General features: G+C 40.3%; 1 protein-coding gene across 1 annotated transcript in view; it reads left to right on the forward strand.

Annotated features, from left to right (window-relative positions):
• The window catches only part of BABAM2 (BRISC and BRCA1 A complex member 2), a 170,778-nt gene that overhangs the window by 136,593 nt on the left and 19,445 nt on the right, over positions 1-14,740 (forward strand). The gene's annotated exons all lie outside the window — the stretch shown is intronic.

Raw genomic sequence — 14,740 nt, forward strand, 5'->3', positions numbered from 1 at the left:
CGTGAGATTTTTAGGTTATCGGCACAAAGGGGCTTGATAGAAGTTGGACTGGTTGCAGTAGGAAATGAAACACTGCTTGTGTTAGTGGTCTTTTGTTTAAGACAGCTTGAAAAGGACAGATATTAAACTAAAAAGGTTTTGTTTCATTAAACAACATTTCAGGGGACGGAGAATGTTGGAAGCTGCCAGCATTTGTATCTTAAGTTTGTATGGGATGTCAGACTTAGGAACACTTGCTGCCACTGACAGTGGCTAACTGTAACTGTAAGGGATATCAGCTTCTGTGTTGGGTGATAGCAGTGACCCAGGAGGTCCAAAGTGCTGGTCATGTAAAAGCTACAGCTCAATTAATGAGCTTTCTTGCTATGGAAGTGCCAACTGAAGTAGCATCTTGTCTACCCTCTTACCTACCTGTGCAGTTATGTGGTTACCTCTGTCAGAGAATAAATCAGAAATAGGCAGCGTCTCAGCAAGAAGGAGTTTCTTTACACAGGAGAGAGAAGCAAGCAAGGGGCCTAGAGCATTAATTGGGTTATAGGAGGTTATACCTGTGACTATCAGGATTTGGGCAGACACTTGCTTCTGGATTCAGGGGTTTTTGGTGGAAGTAATCAATGCCAGCTTCTGCTACATTCCTGTTTGGGTATTGCTGTCTGCACATGTTTGTCAGCAGAGCACTTTGTGCAGTCAGTTTACATGGTTTGAACTGATGGCCTGAGCTAAACAATTGGGGCTCACTCACATAAACCTCTTTTGGATCTGGATTAGCATATCTGCCCATAGCTTCAGAAAGCATCTTGGAAAATAAAGGTACAAACAAAGGAATTTTGGTAGCCATGTTTGTCAGATGGGGCTTGGTGGGGGGAATAGGACATGTTGGGAATGAGCATTAGTAGCTGGGAAGAGAAGTTTGCACTCCTGCGCAAAGAAAATGTAGTTTATTCCGATAGTGTTTGGGGAAAGAGGAATGTGTGCCCACTCACTGGGGCAATGCAAAACGAAATTGCATTGAAGAAGTAATTAGTTCTCTCAGTTCCCTTTCAAAACAGGAATGAGTCGTTAGGCTTCAGATATGGTTTTAAACATTCAGTAGAGCAACAATAATCCTTAGAACTTAGGTAAATGTTAGTTTTTCAGGCACCTGGTGTAGTTAAAGATGTTACCTGGCCCTTAAAGGAGATTACCCCACCTCTGGAAGGTCAACAGAACAGAGCTAATGAGCATTTGTCAGCCCCTTCATCTATTCCTGCAGCTGTTTAAGTAAACGAGTTAGACTTTGTGGTAGTAAATGGCTAGCAAGGAGGGAAAGTCTTAAATGGAAGATTTTTCCTAGATTAACATGTGTCTGTTTGCTATTTGGGTTTAGGAGAGCTTATGTGAGAATCATAGAATGGTTTGGGTTGGAAGGGACCTCAAAGATCATCTAGTTCCAACCCCCCTGCCATGGTAGGGACACCTCCCACTAGACCAGGTTGCTCAAGGCTCCATCCAGCCTCCTTCCAGGGATGGAGCATCCACAACTTCCTTAGGCAACCTGTCCCAGTGTCTCACCACCCTCAGGGTGAAGAACTTCCTTATATCTAGTCTAAACCTGCCCTCTCCCAGCTTCCAACCATTCCCCCCTCGTCCTGTCGCTGCAGGGACTGTAAAATGTCCCTCCTCAGCCTTCTTGTAGGCCCCCTGCAGGTACTGGAAGATCGCTATAAGGTTTCCCCAGAGCCTTCTCTTCTCCAGGCTGAGCAAGCCCAACTCCCTCAGCCTGTCCTCGTAGGAAAGGTGTTCCAACCCTCTGACCATCTTGGTAGCCCTCCTCTGGACTCGCTCCAACAGCTCCATGTCTGTCTTGTGTTGGGGGCTCCAGATCTGGATGCAGCACTGCAGGTGGGGTCTCACCAGAGCAGAGCAGAGGGGCAGAATCCCCTCCCTCGACCTGCTGGCCTCGCTGCTTTTGATGCAGCCCAGGGTGCGGTTGGCTTTCTGGGCTGCAAGCGCACACTGTTGGCTCATGTTCATCTTACCATCCACCAACACCCCCAAGTCCTTCTCCACAGGGCTGCTCTCAATCCACTCATTGTCCAGCCTGGATCTGTTCTTGGGACTCGTTGACCCAGGTGCAGGACCTTGCCCTTGGCCTTGTTGGACTTCATGAGGTTCACACAGGCCCACCTCTCCAGCCTGTCAAGGCCCCTCTGGAGGACATCCCTTCCCTCCAGCGTGTCGACCACACCACAAGGCTTGGTGTTGTCAGCAAACTTGCTGAGGGTAGGTGAAAGTATTTTCTTTCATCTAAGATTGTATTTATTGTTCTTTTTGAAATTACTTCTGCTGATTCCTATTTGAAAAATCACATGCCTGCCACAATAAGTCCACAGTCACTGAGATAATAAAAATGTTTCAGAAATATTTGTTTATCCAAGCAATTTGGAACCCAGACCATGAGACTGGTTTGTGTAAACATTCCTGTAAATATTTCAGTAAACCTTTATCTGCCTGTAGTTTTGGCCATAGAGCCCTCTCTGTTATGTAGGACCTGTAGATCTTGTTAAATGTAAATGTGAGAAGTAGCTAGTGTTTGTTGTTTTGATATAGTATTTAGTGCAGTTGGAGTATGCTCAATGACTCCTGTGTGCTACTGGAGTATGAATAACCATTTGAGTGGGGTTGGTAGTTTTAGAGATACACTTTTTTTCAGTTTTCTGTCATGTAAGATTTGCTCACATACCTTTTGAAAGCTGAAAAGAAGATAGCCTTCAAGAGTTGCTGCTCTTCATCAGTATCAGTGCCTGGCAGTCACCACAATTAACACTTAAAATTCCAGAGGGGAAAAAAAATATTTGGAGGAAATTCAGATTGCATTGGCTCTGCTTTTTCAGGGAAGTTAGTCTGATTGTGAAAGAGAACCCTCTTCAAGAAAAGGTATGGAAAAAATAAACTGTTGTCTGCCCCAGCTGTTTCCTGAAAAAGGGACGAGTGTTAGGTGGAATATTTACATTAGATTGCTTCTGTGAGCTTTTATCTAGTGAGGTGTTTTGGCTTCCTTACACAGTACTTTTATTCTTCTCGTTGTTCCTTAAATGAAAACGGGAATTATGACCCTGTGAAAGCTAAGGGAGAAGGAAAAAAGAGAGAACACAACAATGTGAATAACAAGTTACAGGAGAATGGAGTGGCGTCTGGTAGTGTCAGGAAAGCGGGATAGTTCAGCAGAAACGTCAAGCATAACAAAATACATGGTTTAGGAGGCCAGTAGGAGAAGTTTGATACTGATCAAAAAAAGTCTGCGAAGATTGCATAGGGATGTCATTTTGTTCTTAAAGGAGAAACTGGAGATTAACAAAGCCCTGGTGATGTAAAACTGGCTGGCAGAAGTCAAAAGCCGTTTGGATCTGATGCTCAGGAGTCATTTTTTGACTGTTCAGCAAGCAGATAAATGTCTCTCACGAGGCAGTCTTCTCCTCTGACTCTCAGTGCTTTTAGTCAGTACCACATATTTCTTTCAGTCTGATCTTGGAAGTTCCTGAGCACGTGTTGATCTGTCTACAGCAAAACAGACTCTGAGCAGAGGGGGTCTCTTCCAAACTTTGTGCATTCTTCTAACCACCACAAAACAGAGCATTCTCTGACATTTCCAGTGTAGCGAGGTGCCTGGTGCTTAACTGAAGTCGATGAAAGCTGCAGATAGGCCATAGTGCTGTGGGTCAGGCAGTGTGATGGAAAAGTAGCCTGAGTCACAGGCACACAGTTCTGCACTTAACTGGGCATAGGCAGGGGCTAATCCCAGGACTGAACTGCAGCATTTGGAAAATTAATTAGCCTTTTGCTAATGGCATTTTTCTCTGCTGTATATTTTACTCCTGTATTTCTAAGGGATGCTGCCAACTAGTTTTAGTTTGAAAATTGTGTTGAAAGCTGGTAATTTTTGTCATTAAGAGTATGTTAAACATCGTGTTCCTTTGATTCCGTCCTGGGTATTTACTCGTACGTGAGCTGAATGAAATTTTCTGTATTTAGGTATTCATAATGAATGCAAGTGAACCTGAAAACAGAGGTTTTCTTTTCATCCTTTTCTGTTCCTCTGTGTTCATTTACTAATCATGTCACTCAGTATAAACTAGTTTTAGGTTCATATTTAGAATTCTGCTAAAAAGGGAGAATGGACACAAAGCCGTGCATAAAACTTGGGTATGAACTGCAACAAGCAGGAAACAACTGTTGTGGTAGGAATTAGGTTTTATGAGCATTTTATGATGGCCTGACGTAGGTGGACTGGTATTTTTAAGGGTCATTTTGCTGTGGATGTTACCTTTTTAATTTCTGAGAAACGCGTGTATTTACCATACTTCTAAAACTGTAGTATATTGCTGAAGACATTAGTTGATGTTCTTCCAGGAACTGTGAGCGCTTTAACAAATGGACTGAAAGGTTTTGTAACAACTTCTTATAAAATTACACTTTTCAGAAAAGTGAACTGTTGGTTTTTCTTATCTAATAGATTTATCTACCTGGACTTTAGGGTTCTACTGCTATGTGCCCAAGCGTATGACAGATAACTGATAAATTCTCAGAAAAGATGCCTGAGATAGGGAAGTAGTATAATCCCATTTTATCAACTCAATCTTTGGGGGGGAAAAAAAAAAAAGTAATTAGGTCACAATAAGTCATTCACAGAATTGGGGCTGGAGTACAGATTGCTGTACTTTTTTCTTCCTACTCTGTCTTGTGTCTCCACATTTTGACGTCTCACATGGCATTCACAGATCGTGTTTCTCTAAGGTGAGAACTACATTAAAGGTGTGAGATACAGCAAGTTGAAAAATTGTTCATAGTAGCAAGTGGAAAGCAAATATTTTGTTTTCAGTCTGGAAAGGAGATGATAAGCATGAGTTTCCCGCGAATCAGTCCTGGGTTCAATACCAGGCAATGCTTTCAGGAAAAAAAAAAGAACAACAGGATGGTACAGAATACCAGAGGATTATTAGAGATATGAAATTTCTAGAAAGAAGAGCTGCATCAAGAAAAGAAAGGTTTTCTGAATCAGTCTTCTCTGCCACCTTTCTCTTTCTACCCAATGACAATTTCTTTGTCATCAAAGTAAACTTCTTCTAAGAATCTGTATGTGACATAGCAGTGGCACATGAAGCAACTGCTGCATGCCTTCTATGAAACAGATACATGTAATTTACTTTTGAATAATAAGAAATACACCTTGGTTTAGAGATGGAGCTGGTCTCAAAAAATGCTTAAATGTCTAAATGGGGGAAGGAGGGAGTGCTTAAGCTGCATTTCTGTCTCCTTTGTCACCAGTTCCCCTGCCCCATTCAGCAGCAGTCTCACATTTTCCCTAGTCTTCCTTTTGCTGTTGCTCTTCCTGTAGCAGCCCATCTTGTTATTCTTAAGTCCCTTGGCAGATTCAACTCCAGATGAGCTTTGACATTCCCAGCCCGGTCTCTACATGCTCAGAGAGTGTCCATATCTCGTGTGCTTCCCTTTGAGTTTTGTCAGGAGCTCCTTGTTCATCCATGTAGGCCTTCTGCTACTATTGCTTGACTTTCTGCTCATTAGGATGGACCGTTCTTGAGCTTGGAGGAGATGATCACGGACGCCTCTTATCTCCAAGACCATTATCCCGTGGGATTCTTCCATGGGAGGAGGAAGGTCCCCAAACGGCCCAAAGTCTGCTCCCTGAAGCTTAGGGTTGTAATCATGCTATTTGTCTTGCTTCGTCCTCAAAGGGGAGTACTCACAAGAGAGCCCCAAAAATGACGAGTAGTCTAGAAAGAGTGGCTTGAAATAATGTGTTCCACAAACTAGTTCTTTAGGTCATGAAAAGGCAATAGAAGGATAACATGTTAGAACTGTGAAAGGTGGCTTCGAGGGCAAAAGTGTCGAAGTGTAATGTTCAGGAGAGGGAAGAAGCAATGGGCCTATGTCGCAGTAAAGTAGGTTTCTGTTAGCTTTAACAATATCTGGAGTGGGTTAGTTGGCTAGTTGGGTCAGGCAGGATGATGTTGTGCTGTGATTTGAAAGGTGTAAGCCTGCATGGAGTGGAGCTTGAAAAAACAGGATAGCATGTGTGTCAGCAAAGGGTCCTTTTCTGTCAGCAAAGGGTCCTCTTGACCTGCAGGATAATGTCACGCTGATCACAGATGAGAATAAAATAATCAGTTTCCTTTCAAATCCCAGGCAGCATTTAAAACAGTAAAAAGAACTTATTTGCAAGCCTCATAAGCTTAATAAAGTGTCAGTGGGGGAAGCCAGTGTTTCTACACAGCTGCTTGTCAGGTAAAAACATGCTTTAGAAGTCTTCCTGTCCTGCTGGAAAGTCATGTAAAACTTCTCAGCATTTAGCAGCGTGTCTCTGTGCTGGGAAAGCAGAGGGAAAGTTTTTGCCTTTTCTCCACCATGTGATAGTCACCAGCCTGTGCCAAGAAAGGGTACAGCCTGCTTTTTATGCCCATAACAACTGCAACTGTATCTAAAGTATAAGCTTCAAGCAATTCAGATGGAGAAGAGGGAGCTTTTAGTAGCATCAATCTCATCAGCACTTAGAGAAGTTACTATAGAAACTGTTACAGCAGAAACAATAAAAGGAAATAAAAACGGAAGGGGGAGGGAATGAAGATCTTTGAGAATCTGAAGTAAAAATAAAGTGGAATAGATGTCACTAGCTGAAGCTAGTGAGGTAAAAATAAAAAGCGTGTCTCTTAATCAAAATAATCATGGTTACAGAAATTAGAGAAGGAAAAGACCTGTGAGGTCATTATGCCGTTTCTTTGGGCTCAATATAGGATTGTGAGATATTCCATGCGATATTTTTGTATCATCGTTGAGGTGGGTGATGACACTCCAAAGCAAGAAGACATTATAAAGCAGTTTTCAGGTGAAGTTATATCATTTTTTCATGGTCTTTGACTGCATAGCCGGAAACTGCTTAAAGAGTATCTCGATTTGATCTGTTAGTTAGTTCCTCTGTAAGAGTAAACAAATAGTTAGATACTCTGTCTGCAGCATGTGACTGTAACTTAAGATACTTAACCCATTTTTGTCACATTTTTTTGAAAATGCTGGTTTTGTGTGGAGGGTGGGGTACTTAAACAGAAAGATACAGGTTATGATAAAGACATGGCACAGTTTTACAACTGTATCATCTGCCAATGTTGAAAGAGAATCAAAGCAATAATAATCATAGATCTAGTTGCAGTTGATGCCTAGACTATGTTGTAGTTCCCATTACCGGCGGAATGAGAACCACAAGATAGATAAAGCAGTGTCATGCAGTCCTCTTCAAATAAAAACAGGTTACATACTTTATATTTGTAAAAAAAGCAAAAGCTAACAAACAAACCAAAGAAAACTAAGTGATAAACTTATTCTAGTCTCATTGAAGTCCACAAGTAAACAAATCTACTCTCTGCAATGTGTTAGAAGAGTTTAATCCATCACAATTCGTTGTTTCTGCTCCTCAAATATTTGAGGGCTGTCTAAGAGCACTGGAATTAAAAGTAACCACTTCTGTATCCGAGACTTTGCAGTTGGCCATTTCCATAGATGTGATGATGTCAGAAGGCACATTAGGGAAGGGGGCATACTGATGGTGCAAAAAATTTGCAATAAGAAGAACCGATTCTTATTTCAAATCTATCCTGGCCTGACAATAACTGAAAATCATTTGTGTCCAAAATCAAAAACAAAGGAGGAGGAAAAGTAAGGAAAATGAGGCTCCTTCAGGCATTCCTTAGTGTCACGATGAACATCACCAAAGTTACTGCAAACTGGGCATCTGCCAGCACTTTCAGTAACTGCTGTCAGCCAGCTCACGGTCTGGAGGTAATGCATTAAACCTGTGCTGAAGAAAAGGTTCCTCAGCATTTTCCTCTTTTCTTATCCTAGCCTTATTCTTCCTAATGACCTTCTAATAACCTTATCTTCTAAACATCTCAGTGGGCTCCCTTCCCGTTCTTGAATTTTATACTTGCTGACAAAGGTCAAGAAGATCTTGTGTTGTTGAGGATCAGTCATTATACAAATGTAGTTACAGGACTGGCTCCTTGTTCTGTTGCCAGAGCCATTTCCCAGCGCAAAAAAAAGGAGCTGTGAATTTCGTTTATTCACATAAATTGTCATAATCCAAAATACTTCCATTTTTCCATTATTACAATCACATTTCAATGTTTGTATTCCATTATTTAGTATTGTACATTCAGTTGTTACATAACTGATGCAGTTAAAGAAACCCAGTTGTTTCTTTTTTCATAGTATTTACTTGTATTTTTATTTTCATAGTATTTATTTAGAAGTATTTTGTTTATAGGCCATCTTATTCATTTACTATACCAGTGTTCATTTTGCCAATGGGGTGCATATTTCCCATAGCAAGGCAGACTTAATTATTTCAAAACTAGCTGTGATTACCAACACACCCAAAGTGCCATAATTGTCTCAGCTGAAATTCCATAAACAGCTTTTCGTTTCACGTTTGAAATTTTGAAATGTTGATTTCAAAATAGCATCTTCCTGCAAATAACCTTATTTTCCTCCAGAAGGGATGTTAGCCTTAATAATGTTTAACGAATTCAAATTCCTATGACTGTGCTCTGTTAACCTAAAGTCCCACACTAATGCCATTGATATGTTATTTGTCATCCTTGCTCTCTCATTCTTGCAAGATTACATCATCATGCACCAAAAGGAGGATAGCTGTGGCGTTTTGTAATTCTCTGTGTGTTTTAAGCAAAATTCACCCTTTCATTTTTTGCCAATAGGATGTAGGCTAAAGACCTTCAGTACACAAGAGTTGAGGAAGGATTCACTATGCAAAATAGCCTGAAATCCTGCCCTACAGAGAGTTGTGCTAGCCTCTGCAGTCCCCAGAAAGCTTGTCTGAATCTGTTCAAGTTTCTCAGTGGGTACAGTGATCAGTGTGATTCCTGAAAGGCCTTCTGGGCTGCAGTCTCTGTGTAAAAAAAGTGAAAATGGCTGTTTTCCCTTGAACTTAGGTGAAGATTTTTCACCAATCATACAGGCTGTCAGGAACGGCTTTCCATTAGGAGAAGTCATGTCAGAAAACCTGCAAGAAAATTTCTTTTTTAAAATACAGCTTGATAGATGTGTAAGAAGCGTTATATAATATGGGTGTTACCACCGAGTTGCATTGTAAGTTCGTGTGGGTCTCATCCACGTTAATGCATCGCGAAATCTGGAGGGCTCTGAGTTCAAGGAACTTTTCAGTCTGAGGCAGTGCCTTCAAATCCACAAGTTGTTTTTCCCAGCAGTGTGAGCTCAGTTGCAAGGCAGAGAGAATGTGAAATTTAGTGAACCAAAAAAAGAACAAGCAAAAAGATGATTAATATATACTAATAAGAGACAGTTCTGGAGCCTGGAATATGTGTTTCCTGTTTCCATGACTGACTTCATCAGAAGTACTTGAATGCAGTCTCTGGCCAAAGTTGGATGTTAAGTAAGGAGTGAGTCAGGGGATTTTGGGAAAAGAACGGATAGTATCAGGCTAAGATTGTTCAGTGTTCTCTGGAGACTTGGGTTTGGCATATCTTTCCCATACTCTTCTTGTTTTTCTGGTGAAATAATTTATATAAAACTTTTCACGTGTCCAGTAATCATTGATTCTGAAGTACCTACTGTGGTAGTCAACATTGGAAGGAGTTGTGTTTGTCTATATAAAGCATTATCTATTATTAAATCTCAGAACAATTAGGTCCCACAGGCTGGCACTCAGTGTTGGTAAACAGGTTTGCTGTCCTTTCCTTGTTCCTTCATTCCCGGTCTGGAATCCCTAAATAGCCTCTTAAACTCATGAAGGTGCTGTGAAACAATTTTTCTTAATATTTTATATAGCTATAGTCATCTCTTACAATGATTAGAATCATCACATTGAAAAGCTTATCCAGAAATTAATACACATTGAGTCAGAGCAAGGCCTCAGTGTTGTGCAGTGACTAAATGCAGAGGGGTAAAGTCCGTCAGATGGGGCAAACCAGACCGGTGTCTCCTTTGGCCAGTTCCGTCCAGCCTGGGAACTGAACTGAAAAGAACACGGTGTTACCTTGTGTTTGAAGACTGCTCCATAAAGCAAGTACAGATTGAATTAAGGTTGTGCAGGCAATGACATCTTGTAGAAGTGGAAATCTCAGCAGTAAAATATCCAGATCAGCCGGTAGTTATGAACGCAAAACAAATTACAGGTGCAATAAACTGCAGCAGATTCAAGCATCCAGAAGGTTAGTAAGATAACCAGTATAGTACGATCCAAGCATTCAAACAGTGCGCAACGTTCCGTGAGTAAACGTTGACTTACATGAAAGCAAGTATCTACATTTATCCGGTGCCTTACAAAGGATGAATACACCCTTTCTCTAGAACAGGGGAACACTATATGGAAAATTTTCTGAATATTGCCATCTAAGTGCTTTGAAATGTTTGTATGGTCAGCGTGCATTTCAAGCACGGTTTTGTTTTTCCTTCTCTTCAGTGCTTAAAGGCGGGGAGGGGAGCACTGTGGTAAACCTGCCTTTTGCTTCTGAGCATTTTTCCTTGAAAAACCCTTTAGCAACACTGTTAGGTGCTTTTGCCAAGACACCCCTTCCACATTTCATGCTCTGTTTAAAAAGCTATAAGATGTGATGGTAAAGATGCTATTTTAGAGTTAATAAGAATCTTGAAAGCAGCTCTAGTTGTTGCTGTAAGCTTAACAAACTAGGTAACCTGTTCCAGATCTCAGATGGTTGTTCTTTAAGAAAATTAACTATTAAGCCTTACTGATTCATTGCACAGTTTTTTAGTTATCAATGAATCAGGATTTTGGCTTTAAGATAACTGTGTTTTGGATATATGCATGCATTAAATGCTAACTAAGTCAAGAGAAGCAAATTTGTGTGATACTTCTCGATAGTTTCTTGTTTCAAAAAGAGAGCAACTTCAACTATTTATAAACTGTAATTAAGTTTCTTTACAACATGACTCATTCTCAACAAGCAAGTCCTTTTTCTTCTGCTTTCTTATGAACTGTGTGGGAAAATTAGGGTTCAATCACCGAAGAATTTACTCAATGCTTAATTACCCAAAACAGCCCTCCAAGTTCTGCTCATGTAGAGCTTTCATAAAGATGTGATTTTCCCCGCACTGTGGCTTTCTAAAACTTGGCTTTTAAAAAATGATCTGTAAATTGTAACATAGGAGAAAGCAGTGTTTTGCTATGGTATTGGCTTCTTTCTGCAGTCTGCTTCTTTGAGCTCCTCTTATATTAACAGCGTGATGCTTAGGAAAGCCAAAGTAAGAAATCATTGGGATTAAATTACTTTGAACATGGAACCGAATTAGAAAGCTTTACTTTCCTGAATGAGCTAATTGTTTAAATTTTCCAAAGGAAATGTTTCTATTTCTGTGAGAGAAGGGGTAAATGGGACTTCCTCTGACATAATTTTCATTTTAAATCTGAGTTTGACAGCAAGATTTTTACCTTCATAACCAAATATTACTGCTTAACTGCATTACTTGTATAAGCTTGCTAGTTGAAGTGACTCACTTACGTCGATGAAGTTATTTTTAGGGAGATAATTTGCACTGTTTAGAAGAGAGGAAAAAAAAGGGAGAGAGAGTCCTACTAAGAGCTGGATCCCTCATTATAGTTTACAGAGCTTGTGAACCCAGCATCCAAGCAAAAGATGACTAAGCAAGGGGTCTATTGGTACTTTCAGGAATTTACAGACATGAGTCATCTGCTTGTTTTCTGCAGACGTATCACCAGGGTACTTTGTGAGTCAGCTGTTATTTGGAAATAGTACTTGTATTCAACATGAATACATTTTTGTAGTTCTTAGGTAACCAGCATGCCAAACCAAGGCAGGCTTTTATAGTTTGCCTGATTCAGGTGTTGATTTACAAAAGCGATGCGTTGTTTTTAACTGTGATGCATTTTTCATGGCAAAGTGTAAATGTTGTCTAGGCTGCAATTACGATAACACTTAACCTTTGCCACCTAACGCATCGTGTGAAGACGGATCTCATTTTGTATTAATCACAGACTGAGAGTCGGATTGCCTATACGGACAGGTAACAATGAACATTTTCTTTATCAACCTGTGCAACTATGAGCAGAATTTTACCTTTTTATCTTAAAAGCACCTTGCTAGTCTTGATTACCAGTGATACTTGCTTATTTTTCACGTACGGTAAAACGCTTCACCCCAAATCCAAGCGTTCTGTGCACTCACAGTGTCACTGGACGGGCATCCCCTGCCACGGAAGTGAGTTCTTGCCTTCCCTTCCTACTGCTGAAATAATAGCTGGCTACCTTGAGATATGTATAACACTTTACAACTCAAGGCTATTTCCTGTTTACTGGTCTTTTAGGTGTGGTTGTGTTCCAGAATTAGGGACAGGTTGGTTTTTTTTACTTGCTTCTGGGCTCATCTCGCACCTTGTATTAAGGAAGCACTTGGGTTAGAAAAATGAGAGTTTGGTGAATTTAGGGGAAGGGTGGTGTTAGAAATCAAAGGCAGGTCAAATTTTTCAAGACTCTACTTGCAGTTCAGGATGATAGTGCTGTTGGCCAAATGTGGGCTGCACAATTTTAAATCTAATTTTATCATCTGCTGTAGCGGTTTATAATATAAGTAATTCCTGAAAATTCCTATACAGGTTTTGGTTAATAAAAGAAGAGAACATTTTCTGTTATATTTTGATGGTACCTTTGTTGGCAGAATATTTTTATAAAAGAAAGGCTTCTCGTAACAAATGGAAGCGTCTCTGTAGTGAAAGCAGTGTTTCTAGTGCTAGATACTTTCTGTTAAGTGCAGACCTTTAGTTTTAAGTAACGCGAGAAAAACTGTTGCTGCTTGCCTCCATTACGTAGACAGAGGTTTTCAAAGGAAACTCAATGAAAGTTAGAAATTCTCAAGTAAAAGTTGAGGGCTGAACTATTACTGGAGTGTTTTGCTGAAGTTTGTTATTCCTTTCACCCAGTGATAAAATACACAAGCGCACAGAGTAGCTTTCCTTTAAGGAGCTGGTGCTTACGAACGAAAAAGATGCGCTAGACGAACAGAGTTTAAGTACCTGGAGCCGAAGAAGTGTATTTATAAGTTTAAGATGTAAAGCCTGTCCCCTTGCTTCATACTCTTTTCCACGGTGAAGTCCTTCAGAGGCTGCGGCGTACACGTACCATCTACGAGGGGAGGAGACAGCTTGCCTCAATACACCGATGTTTTTCAGGGTTGTTATTTAATAATCATGTTATAAAGAGGAATTTGACAGAGCAATCTTTGAATCTAACCTTTGTTACAGCAGTGATCTGCCCTCAAATTAGCAGAACTCTGCCCATGTCATTACTGCTTAAGTATCTGCTGGAAGCTGCTGTGCGAGCTGAGTCACCAGGGCTCGGGGAGTTATCACGTGTAGCTCAGACACTGGGTCATGAACTGAGCGAACGCTGTCGTCCACAGTCGTTTGTTGTATTTTGAGACTACGGCTGGAACACTGCATTTGGGTTTGTGTACTTGATGGCTGCTCATAGGGCTTGGAGGGAAACGGAGGGATAGGGGAGCTGTGGTGTGGCTGATGCACATCCAAGTACTCAGACATGGTTAGAAAAACTGCAGAATGAAGGAACTAGCAGAATGATAGCATGGGATTTGAAAAAATAAAATGTCTTGCACTGGTATCTCAGTCTATGAGCAGAGATTTCAAAGCAAGTGCTGGAATCTCTGCTCCATGGAGTATTTAAAAGTAGAAAATGCAGTGTATTACCAAGTGTACTGGAGGGGAGATCCTGTTCCGCCTGAGCATGGGTTTAGTCCTGTAATGCTCCTTTCACGTTCTTCAAATTCTGTTTGTACTGATTTTGCCACCTGCTTTGATTCCTTCTTCAGCTATTACCATCTGTTTATTACCTTAGGAGTCTTTCCTTCTCTTGAATAAGGACTGTGAAGTGACAAAGAGAGAATACTGAGAGCTTATATGAATGAATTATAATCTTATTAATTTATTTCACTCATTGCTACACCAATAGGAAAAATTATTTAAGGTTTACCGGGAGTTACTGTTCCATTGCAGTGTTCTTCCGTTGTGCAGAATTAAAGAATTGTGATTTGGAGAATAACAAAAAGTATGGTCATGGGTGCTTTATAAACGAAGCCTACACCTTTAAAAGAAATGCGCATTCTTCTGGTAATGTTGGTGTTAGATTAGACATTCAGCGTAAATAATGCAAGTCTGTTGTTATAACTCAATTTAACTACAGGTTTCCGAAGCCTCCTGAAATTAAAAATAGACCAAGACAATCTAAACTATAAATCTAGCAATGAAAAAAGTTAAAAACCTGTTTCCAAACATATTATTAACTGTTGTAGGCTATTTATTGTTCTGACAGACCTAGCTGATCATGAGACAGTGATAAGCAAAGGGAACTAAGAGGTTCTGATTTTTATTTTTAGTAAGCTATTTTGAGTATTAATGAATTTGCAGTGTGGTTTTGGTTTTGTGGGGGTTTTTTTTTGTCTCGCGGATGACAGCAAGTTGAGATCTTTTGCGGCTCATATGACTGGATCTTTCTACATTCTTTATCAAATCGTTTAACCACTGCAGGTCTCAGACAGCTGTAAGATGAGAATGATAATGCATGTTATGTCCATGGGGGCACTAAAATGAAGGCTAAAGCAGAGAAAGAGAAATCTGTTTCTTGAATGGAAAGCATAAACAGAATGTATTTGGGAATTTTTGAAAGGCA

This window comes from Leptosomus discolor, chromosome 2, assembly GCF_034619465.1.
Source record: "Leptosomus discolor isolate bLepDis1 chromosome 2, bLepDis1.hap2, whole genome shotgun sequence".
In the NCBI taxonomy this organism is placed as follows: domain Eukaryota; kingdom Metazoa; phylum Chordata; class Aves; order Leptosomiformes; family Leptosomidae; genus Leptosomus; species Leptosomus discolor.